The 12831-nt window shown below is 35.7% G+C and overlaps 1 long non-coding RNA gene across 1 annotated transcript in view; it reads left to right on the top strand.

The window, feature by feature from the left end:
* Window positions 1-11456, top strand: part of LOC140845028 (uncharacterized) — a 165307-nt gene extending 153851 nt beyond the window's left edge. The window contains exon 3 of the long non-coding RNA XR_012123641.1: window positions 11405-11456. This is a non-coding gene — a long non-coding RNA (uncharacterized lncRNA). The remainder of the gene's footprint in view (window positions 1-11404) is intronic.
* The last annotated feature ends 1375 nt before the right edge of the window (window positions 11457-12831 follow it).

Raw genomic sequence — 12831 nt, 5'->3', positions numbered from 1 at the left:
AGGCCATGGAGATCCACAGATCCCCCTACACAAGGGACCCAAGGAAGACAACACCAAGACACATAGTAATTAAAATGGGAAAGATCAAGGACACGGACAGACTGTTAAAAGCAGCCAGAGGCAGAAATAAGATCACATATAAAGGAAAGCCCATCAGGCTAACATCAGACTTCTCAGCAGAAACATTACAGGCCAGAAGGGAGTGGCATGATGTATTTAATGCCATGAAGCAGAAGGGCCTGGAACTAAGATTACTTTACCCAGTGAGATTATCATTTAAATTTGAAGGGGGTTCTTTAAACAATTTCTAGATAAGCAAAAGCTGATAGAGTTTATCTCCCATAAACCATCTCTGCAGTCTAATTGGGAGGGACTACTATAGATGGAAGTATTCCTAAGGTTGGATAGCTGTCACCAGAGCTAGTAAAACCACAGTAGGGAGGGTGGAGCAGTGGATTGCGAGGCAAATGCAAAATTAAATTGACTATCCCCAAAGTCAATCAAGAGATAGACAAAAAGTACAGAATTTGATACCTAATATATAAACAATGAAGGAGGAAGAAAAAGGAGAAATAGGAAAGAACCTTTAGATTGTGTTTATAACAGCATACTAAGTGAGGTTAGTTAGACTCTTAGATAGTAAGGAAAGTAACCTGGAACCTTTGGTAACCACGAATCTAAAGCCTGAAATGGCAATAAGTACATACCTATTGCTAATCAGCCTAAATGTAAATGGCCTGAATGCACCAATCAAAAGACATAGAGTCACTGAATGGATAAAAAAACAAGACCCATTTATATGCTGCTTACAAGAGACTCGCCTCAAACCCAAACACATGCACAGACTAAAAGTCAAGTGATGGGAAAAGATATTTCATGCAAACAATAGGGAGAAAAGAGCAGGTGTTGCAGTACTAGTATCAGACAAAATAGACTTCAAAACAAAGAAAGTAACAAGAGATAAAGAAGGACATTACATAATGATAAAGGGGTCAGTCCAACAAGAGGATATAACCATTATAAATATATATATGCACCCAACACAGGAGCACCAGGATATGTGAAACAAATACTAACAGAACTAAAGGAGGAAATAGAAAGCAATGCATTCATTTTAGCAGACTTCAACACACCATTCACTCCAAAGGACAGATCCAACAGACAGAAAATAAGTAAGGATACAGAGGCACTGAACAACACACTAGAACAGATGGACCTAATAGACATCTATAGAACTCTACACCCAAAAGCAACAGGATACACATTCTTTTCAAGTGCACATGGTACATTCTCCAGAATAGACCACATACTAGGCCACAAAAAGAGCCTCAGTAAATTCAAAAACATTGAAATTCTACCAACCAACTTTTCAGACCACAAAGGTATAAAACTAGAAATAAAGTGTACAAAGAAAGCAAAAAGGTTCACAAACACATGGAGGCTTAACAACACGCTCCTAAATAGTCAATGATCAAAGACCAAATTAAAATGGAGATCCAGCAATATATGGAAATAAATGAAAACAACAACACAAAGCCCCAATTTCTGTGGGACACAATGAAAGCAGTCATAAGAGGATAGTATATAGCAATCCAGGCATATTAAAAGAAGGAAGAACAATCCCAAATGAATAGTCGAACGTCACAATTATCAAAATTGTAAAAAGAAGAACAAATGAGGCCTAAAATCAGCAGAAGGAGGGACATAATAAAAATCAGATAAGAAATAAAATTGAGAAGAATAAAACAATAGCAAAAATCAATGAAACCAAGAGCTGGTTCTTTGAGAACATAAACAAAATAGATTGGCCTCCAGCCAGACTTATTAAGAGAAAGAGAGAATCAACACACATCAACAGAATCAGAAACGAGAAAGGAAATATCACGACGGACCCAACAGAAATACAAAGAAATATTAGAGACTACTATGAAAACCTACATGCTAAGAAGCTGGAAAACCTAGAAGAAATGGACAACTTCCTAGAAAAATACAACCTTCCAAGACTGATCAAGGAAGAAACACAAAATCTAAACAAACCAATTACCAGCAAAGAAATTGAAGTGGTAATCAAAAAACTACCCCCCCCAAAAAAACCCCGGGCCAGAAGGATTTACCTCGGAATCTTATCAGACATACAGAGAAGATATAATACCCATTTTCCTTAAAGTTTACCAAAAAATAGAAGAGGAGAGAATACTCCCAAACTCATTCTATGAAGCCAACATCACCCTAATACCAAAATCAGGCAAAGACCCTACCAAAAAAGAAAATTACAGACCAATATCCCTGATGAACATAGATGCAAAAATACTGAACAAAATATTAGCAAACTGAATTCAAAAATATATCAAAAGGATCATACATCACAAACAAGTGGGATTCATCCCAGGGATGCAAGGATGTTACAACATTAAAAAATCCATCATCATCATCCACCACATCAACAAAAAGAAAGACAAAAAACACATGATCATCTCCATAGATGCTGAAAAAGCATTCAACAAAAGTCAACATCCATTCATGATAAAAACTTTCAACAAAATGGGCATAGAGGGCAACTACCTCAACAGAATAAAGGCCATATTTGTTAAACCCACAGCCAACATCATACTGAACAGCAAGAAGCTGAAAAAGCTTTTCCTCTGAGATTGGGAACCAGACTGGGATGCCCACTCTCCCCACTGTTATTTAACATAGTACTGGAGGTCCTAGCCATGGAAATTAGATAAAACAAAGAAATATAAGGAATCTAGATTGGTAAGGAAGAAGTTAAACTGTCACTATTTGCAGATGACATGATATTGTACGTAAAAAACACTAAAGACACCATTCCAAAACTACTAGAACTAATATCGGAATTCAGCAAAATTGCAGGATATAAAATTAACACATAGAAATCTGGGGCTTTCCTATACACTAACAATGAACTAATAGAAAGAGAAATCAGGAAAACAATTCCATTCACAATAGCATCAAAAAGAATAAAATACCTAGGAATAAACCTAACCAAAGAAGTGAAAGACCTACACCCTGAAAACTATAAGACACTCTTAAGAGAAATTAAAGAGGACACTAACAAATGGAAACTCATCCCATGCTCTTGGCTAGGAAGAATTAATATCGTCAAAATGGCCATCTTCCCCAAGCAATATACAGATTTGATGCAATCCCTATCAAATTACCAACAACATTCTTCAACTTACTGGAATAAATATTTCAAAAATTCATAAGGAAACACCAAAGACTCTGAATAGCCAAAGCAATCCTGAGAAAGAAGAATAAAGTGGGGCAGATCTCACTCCCCAACTTGAAGCTCTACCACAAAGCTGTAGTAATCAAGACAATTTGGTACTGGCCCAAGAAGAGACCCACAGACCAGTGGAACAGATTAGAGATTCCAGACATTAACCCAAACATGTATGATCACTTAATATTCGATAAAGGAGCCATGGACATTCAATGGGGAAATGACAGTCTCTTCAACAGATAGTGCTGGCAAAACTGTACAGCTACATGTAAGAGAATGAAACTCCACTGTCTAACCCCATTCACAAAAGTAAATTCAAAATGGATCAAAGACCCAAATGTAAGTCATGAAACCATAAAACTCTTAGAAAAAAACATAGGCAAAAATCTCTTGGACATGAACATTAGCGACTTCTTCATGAATATATCTCCCCGGGCAAGGAAAACAAAAGCAAAAATGAACAAGTGGGACTATATCAAGCTGAAAAGCTTCTGTACAGCAAAGGACACCATCAATAGAACAAAAAGGTACCCTACAGTATGGGAGAATATTTTCATAAATGACAGATCCGATAAAGGCTTGACATCCAAAATATATAAAGTGCTCATGCTCCTTGACAAACAAAAAGCAAATAATCCAATTAAAAAATGGGCAGAAGACCTGAACAGTTTTCCAAAGAAGAAACTCAGATGGCCAACAGACACATGAAAAGATGCTCCACATTGCTAGTTATCAGAGAAATGCAAATTAAAACCACAATGAGATATCACCTCACACCAGTAAGGATGGCTACCATCCAAAAGACAAACAACAACAAATGTTGGCGAGGTTGCGGAGAAAGGAGAACCCTCCTACACTGCTGGTGGGAATGTAAATTAGCTCAACCATTGTGGAAAGCAATAAGGAGGTTCCTCAAAATGCTCAAAATAGACTTACCATTTGACCCAGGAATTCCACTTCTAGGAATTTACCCTAAGGATGCAGCACTCCAGTTTGAAAAAGGCAGATGCACCCCTATGTTTATCACAGCACTATTTACAATAGCCAAGATATGGAAGCAACCTAAGTGTCCATCAGTAGATGAATGGATAAATAAGATGTGGTACATATACACAATGGAGTATTATTCAGCCATAAGAAGAAAACAAATCCTACCATTTGGAACAACATGGATGGAGCTAGAGGGTATTATGCTCAGTGAAATAAGCCAAGCGGACAAAGAGAAATATCAAATGATTTCACTCATCTGTGGAGTATAAGAAAAAGGAAAAACTGAAGGAACAAAACAGCAGCAGAACCACAGAACCCAAGAATGGACTAACAGTTACCAAAGGGAAAGAGACTGGGGAGGATAGGAGGGTAGGGAGGAATAAAGGCAGGGATGAAGAAAGGGGTTATTATGATTAGCATGTTTAATGTGGGGGGTGGGGGAAAGGTGAGGGCTGTGCAACACAGAGAAGACAAGTAATGATTCTATAGCATCTTACTATGCTGATGGACAGTGACTGTAATGTGGTTTGTAGAGGGGACTTAGGGTAGGGGAGAGCCTAGTAAAAATAATGTTCTTCATGTAATTGTAGATTAATGATAACAAAATAAAAATTTAAAAATTTAAAAAACTCAAAAAAAAAAAGAAAAACATCAGAGCACAACCCATGTCTTCATTGTATCAATTAGGCCAGGCATCCAAGGCCAAAGATTGTCAGTCAAGGATTTCTGTGTCCTACCCCATGAGTTAGGGCAGTAAAATGGGAAAAGAGTCATGCCATTGCAAAATCTACTCAGTCTGTGGAAAAGGCCGAGTGTATTCCTTAACTTAATCTATATGCTGTTCTTCCTCTTCTTCCAGCCCCTTAATCAATTAAGTAATTTTTGTAACTAGGACAGGAGATAGACCTCCAAAGTGTAAATGCACCTGTGTAGATAAAGAGTGCCAGATCTGGACCAACACAGCCACCTAAATAACCTTATTTTTAAGAAAAAACTTCAATGGAATTATGAATCACCTGTACACATCATGCCTTATGCTGACCCCTTCCCAAAAGGCCTTATAAAATCCCAAACCCTAAATCCTCAAGGGCGCCTCCTCTCTGAAGTTGGCTGTGCTCCCCTTTCTTCAAGTGTGTAGTTCTTGCTTACATAGAGCCTTCTCATAGCCCACTTTATTGTTTTGTCTCTGCACTTTTTCAGTGGTAAACATATTTGTCACTTTGCTATTTCATTTTATCTTCTAGACTTAAGCACAAGTCTTCACTCTCTCTGTCGTACTTCAGAAAAGTAGGGAGGGATGACTGAGAGCTCTGATTTGGGCTCGCAAGTTCCCATTGCCTGGGTGACTTGGACAGGACTGCAGCTGTACAATCATGTTCTTTAGTAGCTTGCCTGTCTAAAACGTACTTTGCTTTCTTGACTTAGTTTAACTCTGACTTCCCTGTGTCTAGGAACCAATTTCTTCCCAACAATGTTACCAAGAAAATGAGGTATAAAATTAGGTATCAAGTCTAAATGGTTTTCAGCGTCTTAAGTATTTTCTATGATGCCAAGTTTTCAATTTCAAAATTTTGTGAACTTTGATTGTATGGTCCAGATAGGAAAATGAATCCTAATATAAACTTTGCTTTCTGGTTTACCATAAATGGAAAAATGATTACTAACAGAATGTAAATAAGTTAAACCCATACATAATTTCACCAAATATTTGGCTGTATTTGGCATATTTTGGCACATAAAATTTTGGTATATTTCTTTATATAATTGATATCACTGTACATATACACATACATACATACACATGCACACACATTTGTGTGCTCTTCTTTTATATACCATTATGCAACCTAAATTCTATGATTAGGAAATATCCAAAGCTTTGTTTTGAAAGCACATTATTTCAGTTTGGTGTCTACTGATTTAATGGAAAAGTAAATTTTATTTTAGTGGGAGACCTTGTAATAATGTATTGTATTTATGTCATAGCATACTTATTTATTAGATGATGCGATTTTATCAACATTTTTCTAAGAATCATGAAAATGAAATATTAATTGGAAATAAGCAATTGCATTCATTTTATATTTTCTTAAAGATTGTAAAACAAAAATGCTGTCCCCAGCTTCTTAATATCTTGGTCTTGGGTGACTATCTCAGTAGATATGCAGTGGTAATGAAGCCACAGTTTTGTTATATATGCCAAGGCTATAACTAAAAGGTAATGTTTATTTTCCCTTGAACTATTATTGGTTTTGTTCTTGTAGATGTTAGTGATTTAATCTATCTGAATAGTGTCTGTTTTCTTCACTAGTTTCTTATCTTTCACAAGGCATTATTTTTGAATTTATCTATCCTCTATTACTGCCAAGCAAACTCTGCAGGATGATGTTAATTTTTAAAACTGTCAGAAAGATGTTCAAATATACACATTTCCCCTTGATCTTAAAGCACATTTTTTTATTCCTACCTATAAAACCAGTCAAGAAAATATGGACATTTCAACACAATACAACATATTATTTTATACTTTCATTATAGAAAGAACTCAAAACATATCTAGCTGACAGTAAATTTATAGAATTATAAAACTACTTATTAATAGAACAACTGAATATAAACACATCAGATTTATTCAGCCATAATACTGATTATTGACTCATTTAGAAGAAAATAGGGAGATCAAAATATTTTTTCCTTCAACCCCATCCCCATTAAATTTGCCGAGAATATCAAAGGAACAAGGATATATACATGTATAGGAGTCGCCCACATTTTTCAAGATATCAAAAAACTCCCATGTTCCCTGAGGGAATTTCTGTTTGTCTAATATGTATCTTAGTATGGAACATCAGCCCTGACATTCAGTGCATTCCTGTCATTAATACCTAAATACTAGGTTAAGGCTAGGTTCAAAAGTTGTGTGTTAGAAATTTTATCAGTTAGGACCAAAGAATGGGCAGATTTCACATAAAAATCTTTATTATCCAAATTAGCTTATAAATTAGCTTTCACATTCTGAAAAAAGATGAGAAAAAAAATGACACAAGCAAAATGGGGACAGGGGGTTTTTTTCTTCTTTTTTAATGAGAGGAGACAAAGTAGTGTTATTGTACATTGATTGAAATGACCTATTAGAAAGGCAAATAATGATGCAGGAGAAAGAAAACTGAATTGCTTGAATAAGTAGAAGAGAGTGGATTTGTCCTCACAAGCAATAAAGTGATATTCATTTTAGATTTGGGGTTTGAAAAACTGTCAGAATGACTAAAATTAGGTAAAAGAGAGTCCATGTCTTTTACAGTATGCTTTCTTGTGCATCGTGGGAATAAAATTACATAAATAGATAGTAAATATGACCATAATCACCAGGTTGGAATATTAATCATTTACCTTTTGAATTAAGTAATATCCTTTAATATTAAAATCCAGTGATACTGTGCCCCCATTCTACATCCACAAAGAATGAGTTCTTATTCCCTGTGATCAAGCCAAGTGCTTTATATTTCATCTGATAAATCTAACACTCCCCTAAGTCTTTTCTGGTCCATAAGTTCAATCATATAGTCAATTGCATTGAAGAAAAAAAAAACTAGAAAAATCCTCTTGTCTTCAGAGAAGTATAATCCCTTTCAGCCTTCATGTCATTTTTGGATCATAGGCAATTAAACCATCAGAGTGTGAACTTTAATCTCCTGCTTTTATTCCTAGCAATAATAGTGTCTCTGGGCATTTGGTAAGAAAACTCTCACATGTAGTTTTATATTTAAGTACTGTAGACCTACACAGTCAAAGAATTTTCATCCACTTGTTATGCAGCTAGACAGTATATATGTTATGGTGACAAGCAGCTTACAAACACCAACAAATACACACACAGCTATGTTCTGCAGAGCATATCTGTAATGCTAGAATATTAGGGTCCAGTTACTAGATGAGCCCAGAGCCAGCCTCATCCACTATATCTATAACCCAGCCCTCAAAAGAAAAGAAGGTAATCCATCTCTAAACATAAGGACCTATTCAGGAATACCAGGATATTGGCATTTCTTTACAGCGTATATCCCTACCTTGTGATATGCAATCACCCCTTCTTTGTTAGTTCCAAAATCTTAGAGCTGCCAATCTCTCTGCAGTCAAGAAAAATTTATCAGTTAAATGATAATCCTCATGTTAAAAACTACAGTTCAACAATATTTTGAAAGGGCATGATATCTTTCTTTCAATTTGTGATAATAGACCAGGTTCCCAGACCACATCATCCACCTTCCAAAAAACAAACACAGAAAAACACAACTGTAGTAGTGCAATACTAATCTAAGGTAGTTTCACTGCGGTGGCTTATATTCCTACCTACACTTGTAGCCATCTGATTCTAATAACCTGTTCATTCCTGGAGTTCTTTCAAAAGCATCTGGAAGTCCCTAAGCAACACCTAACCTAAAGCCATCCTTTCCACTGTTACACGTCATCAAACATGTTGGCTCTGTCGTGATCCGGATCCATGTGTAATGTCTGCTGTAAGGCTGAGCTGCTAGATGTAAGACCACTGAGGCCTGGATCACAGGTTCATTCACCTCTGATAAGCCTACATGAAGCTTGTGAGGGGACTCCCTGGAACTGTCATGCTATTTCCAGAGTCATCCTTGGCTCACTGCCAATGCACATCTGTTGGCTCTTTGTTAATTTTTCAAAGCATCATAAGTTGTTCTTTAGAACAGAGTATTTTAGCATAATATTTTATTCCTGGTGCTTTATTTGCTTATCTCACATACAATCTAACTAGTAAATTAGCTGTTAATAGTTTGTACTCACGTCAATATTATCTTTACTTATATTTCAAGTGTATATATATATATATGTGTGTATATATATATATACAAGTCTAAGTCAGAGGACAACCTAAAAGTTGTAAACTGTAGTCAGAAAAATATTTCCTTCCAAATACTGAAGCATTGTCCTAAGCCAGTATTTATATATCTTAAAGCTTCCTTTTGTGTAAGTCTTTTCCAGAAGTTTCTCCTGATAAAAGATACCTGATGGTGGTGTCCCATGAGCCCTCCAAACATGCTCATGTATGTTTTGCTCTTCAGCAAATGTAGCTGAGATTGTCAAACCAAGAGCTGTACTCATCTAAAGTTATTATATGAATTTTGACTTGTAATCCTTATATAATTGGAAAATGGGACAGATAATTGGGCAGAAGGGTATTCCCTGACCTTCAGGGGATTGTAGGATTGGCTGAACCTCCAATTCATGTCTAAATAATACAACTCCAAAATGCTTTTTAATTCCTGGCAAGCTTACATACACACAATTTCATTTCTTACCCTACTTCCTACTTCCTTATGTATGACTTTTAAATGCAACACATTACCCAAATAAACCCATCTGACTCAGAATTTTCATTCTCTCTCATAAACATAGAAACCTTTAACCCAGATAAAACAAAACTTACGAATACTTAGTTGACATATATATTTTTACTAAAGAGTCAATGGTCTATTTACTAATAGAATCAGTGGAAGTTGTCATGTAACCCAATAAAATACATTGCAAAAGTCTTTTTATAAAAACATTTTAGAACCTTCTTCAAAAATTCTCCTACTGTGTTTCATTGAAGTCTTATCATTTTCTGGCTATGGAGTATATGCAATCAAACTACTTTTCCCTCTCTCATATTTTTATCTGTATTGTTGAAACTTCACCTGCTTTCACCTGATTGCCTAGAGAAGTCCAATTATCTACAACTATTATGATGAAAAATGTTTTTGGCATCAGCAATCATCAAGCCCTATGACTACATTTTTTTCCAATTAACAAGTTATTTATCCAAACAAAAATCCTTTCATTATCATTCAATTTCTGATAGTTGCTCTTTTGGAGGTATTTACTTAGTTTAATATGATCTAATATAGTTTAGTATTACATATCACAGCTACATAAAAAAAGAATCATAAATATTTGAGGAGATCATTTAACTCATTATGGTCCAAATATTAAAAATCATGCACACACACACACGCACACACATTTTTCTCACAGCGATTTCACTTTTGTAAATACTGTAAGTTATAAAAGACTTATTATACAGTATTTTTTTCTCTGGCATTAAAGTATTCTAGAGTGTTGGTGACAGGGTATCAGAGGATATTGATAAGTGAGTCTAAAGGGAAGTAGTTAATCTTTTATCATAAAATTTAAAAAAAACAGTTAAGGTATTCTTTTGTAACCATTAAAAACTGGTTGCCATGGTGTTCTTTCCTTTCAAAAGAAAAGCAATGCAATAAAAGATACTAGAGTACTGAGAAGAGCCACTGTTCTGCATAATGTACAGGCAGTTTTCTTTCCTTTTAAGAACGTTTTAAAGCACTTCAAACACTTGCAAAGATTCTTCTGCAGTAAAATTTCTAATTCTTAATGACATGTAGTTTAATAATTGAACTTTTTTTTGTAAAAATACAGGCCTAAGTTTATTCCCACAAGATTCTTTTCATAGCTGTTTTGTCTTCACCCAGCTGGGGAAGTTGTTAATAGGATTTCATATTCATTTCTCCAAAAAAAAATATTATTCCAAACATTCGAAAATAGGTAGGATATAAATCTTTCGTTGGACTGAGAAGGACAGCTGGGTCGAAACAAAATAAAACAAAAACAAAAAGACAACCTCCTGGCAACAAAACAAAGAGTGAGGACGATGAAAACAATAGACCTGTTGTTTCATGAGGATACATTATCTCTAAAGAACCAGGCCCGTATTCAGAAGAAATAGTATTAGGCTTTTAAATATTTCAGTCGATATTGAATTCTGTGTGAGCAGGATTCATAGAACTTCTAGAAATCAATAATGATGGGAAGATATCATTTGGATTCAAATGCATTCTTTAAAGGGTAAATCTAGAAAAATTATTAAGCATCAACAAAATTGACTTCACATATAAAGGTCAAAATGAAGCAAAATTTAAAAACAGTTTCCTCATCAGACTGCAATTTCTGAGGATACCCTAGGGACATGATGCGTCTCTGACTTTACAGTTGCAGTAAAACAAGGCTGTTGGTGAAAGCATGCAAGAGCAGAAGCTCTTTTGGAGAAGACCTGTTTTCACTGGTCACTCAGAATATCCAGATTCTTAAACTTTACTTTTGTTAAACACACACTTGTTTCCACAGGTGTTCTTCAGCAAATATTTGACTGCAAGAAAGATAACTCACCCAAGATAAGGTAAGTAAAATAAGAGGATGAATTTGAAAACAAGAACCAGCACACAGAAGCCATGTAAGTACATCAATAGTTTTTAGGAGAAACTGGCTGGAGTTCATTCTCTGCTGAATTTGAACAAAGATCCACTATAGCCATTTCATTCTAGGATTTAAAGTAATTGCCAGATTTTATTACTTAGAAACAAATGGTATTTGCACAGTCCTAAATCCATATTTCTGAGAGAGATCACCTGATTGGCTCAGGTTGGATCAGAGATCTATACCTAATCCAACCAGCTGTGAAACTGTTTCAGAGGGAGGCAAGTGAGACTTTCTGAGAATGAGGCAGGAGGCAGAGCTAGGTCAGAAGAACTCAGTATCTATTCAGCTATTAACACAGGGGTCTATTTAAGAACAAAGGCACAGAGAATGTGTTGGTTTTGGAAGGAAGATAGCACCCCATTCTATCCCTGTAGTCTGGATCTCAGAACTTCACATCCTTCACTATTTTTACTTAACAAAACCACGTGTCTATACTAGCTTACAAAAATAGAGAAAACAACCTGCCTCTCTCACATCTTTCAAAATACCATCAGCTTCCCCTGCAGCACTGGCAGCTCTGGCTGCCTCAGAGAACCTAGTCAGGGACTTAGGCCCCTGCAGCTTCAGGGCACTGTGATGACATTTGACCTTGTTCTCATCACCTGGAGATTGCTTAAAGGAATTCCCCAACCATTTGTCTTACATGCACAACAGTGCTGTTAGAATGATATTCATAGATTTTGAAGATGATAACTAAATCTAGGTTCCATATGCCAAACATAGTCCAGCACCAGCTGGTTGTAAATCTGTTCTCATCTCTCTGAGGAAGTTTTTTTAAATTCATGACTTAAAATAATTCCTTGTATACTGTGCATGGATGGGTATTCATATGTACTTGTACTAAAAAAAACCCGCAGTATTTATTTTTCTAATCTAAACTATATTTTTAAAAAGAAATAAAAATTATGAAGATATATATGCTGCAGAGGCTATCTCCAGCTTCTATTCCTGAGCTATCATTATATTGCTTGAACTCATACCCAGTTCCAGGAAGGACTGGACAGGTAGCATATAGTATAAAATGTGTCATGCTTTTCCCCTCTGTAAGTCTCAGACAACTGGCCTAAGCTTGTTTGAGCAATCTTCTTTTAGCTGACTTTTCTCCTAGGAGATTTATTGCATATTAGACAAAATATGAAGGAAGCATCATACTAAAATAAAACTCTCTATTAGACTGAGACATAAGCAATGTGTCTTTGAAAACTCCCCAGAAGAACATAACCCACAAGAAGGTGGACATTCTTGTGTCCCTTACATCAGGAAGCTGTCTTCCTATTTTTTTCTGGAAAAAAGGA

The sequence above is a fragment of the Manis javanica genome, chromosome 2 (assembly GCF_040802235.1).
Source record: "Manis javanica isolate MJ-LG chromosome 2, MJ_LKY, whole genome shotgun sequence".
Lineage (NCBI taxonomy): Eukaryota > Metazoa > Chordata > Mammalia > Pholidota > Manidae > Manis > Manis javanica.
Note: the sequence above shows the minus strand (reverse complement) of the source record. Positions and strands in the feature narration are given on the sequence as shown.